This window comes from Mugil cephalus, chromosome 1, assembly GCF_022458985.1.
Source record: "Mugil cephalus isolate CIBA_MC_2020 chromosome 1, CIBA_Mcephalus_1.1, whole genome shotgun sequence".
Classification (NCBI taxonomy): domain Eukaryota; kingdom Metazoa; phylum Chordata; class Actinopteri; order Mugiliformes; family Mugilidae; genus Mugil; species Mugil cephalus.
In genome coordinates this window covers 53,185,957-53,192,242 of record NC_061770.1, presented here as the reverse complement: position 1 = coordinate 53,192,242, position 6,286 = coordinate 53,185,957, and the positions used below count along the sequence as shown (strand labels likewise).

Below are 6,286 nucleotides of genomic sequence, written 5' to 3'. Positions count from 1 at the left end.
CCCTCTGTAAGGTGAAGCTTTGTGATGTGAAACCATTGGTGGTGACTGTGGCCTTAGGTGAATTATACAGTGCAGCAACCCAGTGGATAAATGACTCTCCAAAGCCAAAATTTTGAAGGGTGGCAAAGAGGAAAGCCCAGTTAACTTTATCAAAGGCTTTTTCAGCGTCCAGTGATAAAACAATGGCTTCTGTATTTCTACGCTGGGACATGCTGATCAGGTTAAGGAGCCGTCTAACGTTATTTGTAGATTGTCGGCCTTTGATGAAACCTGTTTGGTCATTGAGAATTATTGATGAAATTACTTTCTCTAGTCTAGATGCTAGTGCTTTGGAAATAATTTTGATATCTGTATTAATCAATGACAGAGGGCGATAGCTGGAAGGGAGTGTTGGGTCTTTATCTGGTTTTAAAAGTAATTTAATTGCAGCAGTATTCATTTGGAATCTTATGCAACCTGTGTTTTTGATTTCTGTAACAGTCCTTAGGAACAAGGGGGCCACATCTGACCAGAACTGTTTCATAAATTCGGCAGGGAAACCATCCGGCCAATAAGCTTTGCCCGTAGGCATGTTTTCTAAAGCTGTTAATAGTTCTTCCATGGTCAGTGGCGAATCCAATATGTTTCTTTGTTCTGCCATCAGTTGGGGTAGATTGAGTTTTTTTGAGGAAGGCCTGAATGTCGTCAGGATTTGGGTTGGTAGTTGTTGAATATAATTTTTCATAGAAGCTGTAAAAGATATGATTAATTTCCTGTGGTGATTGAATGTGTTTGCCACTTGAGTCCTGAATTGCATTTATAAGAGATTTTTCTCTGTTGCGTTGGAGTTGATTCACAAGAAAGTTGCCTGATTTATTGCTATGCTCAAAATTTTGGCATCTAAGTTGTTGAAGTACAAATTCTGTTTTTTTGGTCAAGATATTTTCTAATTGTAGTTTCGCATTTTGTAGTTGGGTCCATAATTGTTCATTTGGGTTTGCGGTGTATTGTTCTGTTATTTCTTTAATCTTATCCTCGATGTTTTTTTCTGCTTGTTGGTCCTGTTTTTTCTTGTAAGAGGAGTAGGATATAATTTTGCCTCTGATTACAGCTTTCCCTGTTTCCCAAATCAGAGAAGGGGATAAATTTGGAGAGTCATTTATTTCCAAAAACCCCTTCCATTCCTTCCTTATTAATGAGTCAAATTCAGGGTCTCTCAGTAATGAGGTGTTGAGGCGCCATGTGGGTGATGGTTTTAGGGAGGGTTCTATTTGAAGGTGGAAGGACACCGGTGCATGATCACTGATTATGATAGGGTGTATACTGGTGTTGATTCTTTGTACAATAGAATTGTTTGTCAGAAAAAAGTCAATTCTAGAAAAGGAGTGGTGTACTGGGGAAAAGAAAGTGTATTCCCTCTTTGTCGGTTTTTGATTCTCCAACCATCGCCAAGTCCAAACTCATCCATGTATTCTTTGAGGACTTTGGCTGATTGTGATTTTTTTATGTTTGTTGAGTTATGGGACCGATCTAGAGAGGGATTCAGGAGTGCGTTAAAGTCCCCTCCAATAATTTTAAAGGGTGTGACGGCTATGTCAGATAATTGTGAAAAGACTTTGTGAAAGAAGGCCGGATCTTCGTTATTCGGGGCATAAATGTTTGCAATTGTGTATAATTTATTAAAGATTGATGCCTTAATGATGATGTGTCGACCTTCTGTGTCTGTTATCAATTTGTTTAAGGTAAACACGAGTCTCTTATGGACCAAAATTGAGACTCCTCTTTGTCTACTATTGAAACAGGAAGAGAAAACTTGATTAAAATTTGGATCTATAAGAGATTTTTTTTTCTGAATCTTGTAGGTGAGTTTCTTGAATGAGTAAGATATCGGCTTGTAATTTGGAGATGTAATCCATAATTTTAATTTTTTTTGCCTGCGAGCGAATGCCATGCACATTCCAAGAGACAACAGTTAACTGCGACATTGAGATTGAGAGCATTCAGTCCTTCTTTGTATGTTGTGTTGGTAGAGGATTTTGTATGTCTTTACGGGGTCGTCTGCTGCTGTCAGCATGAAAGGATGTACAGACAATGGAGAGAAATCAGGAGGTGAGTGTTGGAATACTTGATTATACCTGGTACAAACAATGTCATACAGACATATCAACAATAGCATCAGTTCCTGGAAAATGGATTGTTAACTTAATAACATTAGCACCACGAGAAAGGAAATTATTGTGTCAGAGATATGTGGGGGGGTGAAGGGGTGAGTGGAGGTAAGTGTGGAGGGCAGGGAGACATGGACAGAAGGAGAAGAAAGAAAGAAGAATAGCTGGGGGGGATGTATGAGGTGAGTGAGAAGGTAAGAGGAGTGACATACATTAACGTTTTGTGAGGTTTTTCTTTTAAGTTTTTTTTTTTTTTTTCCTATTCTTAGTATTTATATTTATATATACAAATGTACACCTTTATAATATACATACAAATACAGACAGGAGCTGAGAAGGTGGGAAAAGTTTTCTTGGTCACACATGGAGTAGCTTTGGAGGATGAGATTACACTGAAAGATGTGGTCTTGGATTTTGGGACACCACATTGGCTTGAGCGCATCGTTTGTCAACTTAGCAGGAAGGATGCTCAGTCAGTTGTCAAGTTTCTGCAGGTTTCTGTAGGTTTTTGTAAGTTTCTATGCAGGGAGGTCATAAGCACATGGAGACTACCTGATCGAGTATCTTCAGATAACAGGAAGGAGTTTGTGAATAAAACTGTGGAATTGATTTGACCAAAATTGGGGTTTAAATGGGGTCTAAATTGGATAGTAGGTTATGATGTGCCTTTAATGTTTGCAAAGATACTGCTGTTCTGTCTTTTCTCCTCCTAGAAGGATATTGAAGGAAGATCATTGCGAGAAGCTGGATGTTCGTGGATCTGAAGGTGAAGAACAAAGTGGGCAGGCAGCATCCTCCCCTAACCACTGGTTTAGGTTCTGGGGAGATGGCAGCACATCATAAACTGCCCCTATCGTAAATCTAATCCTACTAGCCTCCATGCTCCACAGCTCTCTCCATGACACCTTCCTTTTGTCTACACTCTCCCAGTTCACCCATTGTCCCTGCTTGGCCTGGGACACTGCCTTCGTGCATCTCATTACTTCCTCTTGCCTATGAATTTCCTCCACTACCATCTTCCTCTTTTCCACCACAGACGCCTTGCTGCACAGATGTTACCCTGTACACAGTCCTAGGCCACCACACCCTTGCTGCACATGCCCCATGATATTCCTGAGCCTGAGGGCAGCCTGCGCCTCCTGAACCGCATCTCTTGGGTTCCACATCCTCCCTGTTTTAACCGTGGGGGCTGTCCGCCTGACTATATGAATATATTCAACGTTTTATTCAATATATTCAGAGTTTCATTCAATATATTCAAAGTTTTTTTCAATATATTCAGGGTTTCATTCAATTTCCTGAATGGCATGCCATTTATGCCATGTATGACTATCAATGGTGATGAATGGGCTTTGTCCCAATTCAATAATAATAATGATAATTGAGAACCTGTTAAGATTGAGGAATTGGAATTTTTTTATTATTATTATTTTATTACTAAAATGGCTGATCTTCAGCTTGAAAATGTTTGATTGGCTTTAATAAATGACAAATGTTGTAAGGCCATCTCTTGTCTTTGCCCTTTCTACATATTGTAGCAATTTTCAGTACTTTTCTTTGTTATGTAAATCTTTTGAACCATTACCTTCTAGCAGTGTTACTATAAAAAATCACATTCAACAGTACTTGCAGTACATTTAACAGGAACTGGAAAATAACAGCAACACTGTTATTCTAAAGTGTACCTACTGCAATATCTACACTGTTGGTGTAGATCATAGTAGGTACACTGTATAATAAGAGAGAGATAATAAGAGAAAAGAGAGAGAAAAGGAGCCAGATAGTTTAAAAGACATCTGTTTTACTTCGATGTGAACAAGCCATACCAACATATCGACAGGTATAACACACTGGTCACCATTTCAAGATTGCAACATGTAAAAAACAAAGTTGTAAAAATGTTCATCATGAGGTCACATGATATTAAACTCTTTGTCTGTTTTGTTTGCAGGTCATGAAACAAACTGTCAGACCACCAGACAAATAGCTTAACATGCTAAAGAGAAACACCCTTCAAAATTAAACCATCAACAATAAAGACAAATATAGTTGAGAAGTTTTTGCTGGTTCAAATAATATTTTAAATAGCTGAACCTAAATTTTATGTCTGTTAACACACACTTTTTTAAAATTATTATTATGTATACGCATTCCTTTCCGCTGTTAAGTAGAACAGCAGAAGAGGGTGCACTTGTTTTGTTTCAGCCATTTACTTTTAAAGGAATAAGCAGCGGGGAGGTAATTAATCAAAACAAATGCGCTCCAATGACAGAAGAAAAAATTGAAGAATAAATAAACTGCATTTATCAGCAAACGTAAACGGAGCAAGGTAACACCCTGATACTTAACACATGCCTGGACAAAAGTCATTTACAGTAGTATAATAAAAAGACATATCAGTCCATTTGACCCAAGTCACACCATTCAAGAAAAGTGGGAAACTAGCAAATTCATCTCCCGCCAAAACATTTTTCATGTGTGTGTATCTAAGGGCATATTCACACCAGGAAAGTCTGATAGTTCACTAGCTTTGGACTGGACCTTTTTAAAAAAAAAAAAAAAAAAAACTGTGTCCCGTAGCTGTTCAGTCACTGTAAAGTCTGCCTCACACATTCTCTCAGCGATTTGGCCTTAGACGTCAGCATTTTTTTGCGTCAAGCAGCTGATATATGCTCTCCTCCAACCATATATCGAGGAGGCAGTGCTCTCTTCTGTGCCCCATGTCGACCCACGGCTCATTCTTGGTATAAAATAGAAATGAATGAATGAATGAAATGACCAATGACAAATATTTTGTAACTTTTTTGTCCCTAGTATACCAGTCAGCATCGATCGCACATTTTTGTTTTTTCTTGTTTTTGCGGAAGAAACTGTCGCTTATTTTTTCCTTAGGACACCTGCGCGAATGGGTTATATTAAATAGCGACATTAGCGGCCGTGAATTTAAATAAATTTAATATAATTTAAACATTAAACATTTAAGGGTGGGTTGAATGGGGCAACTTTATTTTTTTTGTTAGATTTGGAATTATTCTGAATTTACATAATGTAAAAAAGGACAGTATTTCTGTTAATTAAATGTGGGACACCCAACACTCATGTTGGGCTTGTGTGTGTTGTATTAGTGGTTTCAAAGGGGTAAGATATTCATTTCATTAAAAGGTACCGTTGTCCTGAAAAGATCTCCCTTATGTGTATGGTGAAGTGTTAAAAATGTAAGCCAGTTTAATCCAAAAAGCCGCTCAGATGTTGCATTTGGTTCGGAAAAGGTTCAGGTTGCATTCACAGGACAAACACAGCGCACCAGGGTTCATTACAGACTCTGGTGTGGACTAAACAAGTGAACAGAGTCCCAGCCGCAGAGGTGGTCTCGGTTCACTTGTTTGGTCTGCACCAGAGCCCGCTGATTTGTATTCACACCTACCCAAAAAGTCCTGACCAGAGAAAAGGTTTGTTTCAAGTGGACTAAACGAGCCTGGTGTGAATACGCCCTTAAACTCATGTTTGGCCCTGGATTGAATATCTATATACACAAATAAAAACCCACAGATGGAGCTCTCTCTGATACTTTACAATTTGACATTATCCTGTACAGATTAGTACAGTTTTAATTCACCTGTGGTATTTTTGAGCTCTTTGACAGATCTACACTGGTGAATTGTGTAGTATTCATCAGCACAGTCTAGCTTAAAAATACTAAAAATAATTATTTGCTAGAGATAATTTGAGGAATGCTAGTCACAAGCCAAGTCTTGCTTGAAAATGCTAGCAATACAAGTTGCTAGCCTGAAGATGTTTGCGATAAGCCAAGGGTCATCTGCCTAGTCTAGTGTGAAAACACCAATACTGATTGCTAGCCAGAGAATTCTAGATAGACTAATTTGGAAATGGTGGCAATACTGCTAACCTAGCATTGCCTGAGAATATAGCATTAAGATGTTGACGACAAAGAAATTAGTGCTACACTCATAATCTAGCCAAAAGTACTTTTTTGTACTATTATATACAGCCGGTAAAATAAGTATTGAACACATCTCAATTTTTCATGGTAAACATATTTCTAAAGGTGCTATTGACATGAAATCAGGTGTCACCAGGTGTTGGTAACAATCCAAGTAATCCATACATCGGAAGAAACC

At 38.3% G+C, this 6,286-nt stretch overlaps 1 long non-coding RNA gene across 1 annotated transcript in view; it reads right to left on the bottom strand.

Annotated features, from left to right (window-relative positions):
- Positions 1–6,286, bottom strand: part of LOC125023396 — a 16,535-nt gene extending 10,249 nt beyond the window's left edge. Inside the window, exon 1 of the long non-coding RNA XR_007114595.1 lies at positions 6,274–6,286. This is a non-coding gene — a long non-coding RNA (uncharacterized LOC125023396). The remainder of the gene's footprint in view (positions 1–6,273) is intronic.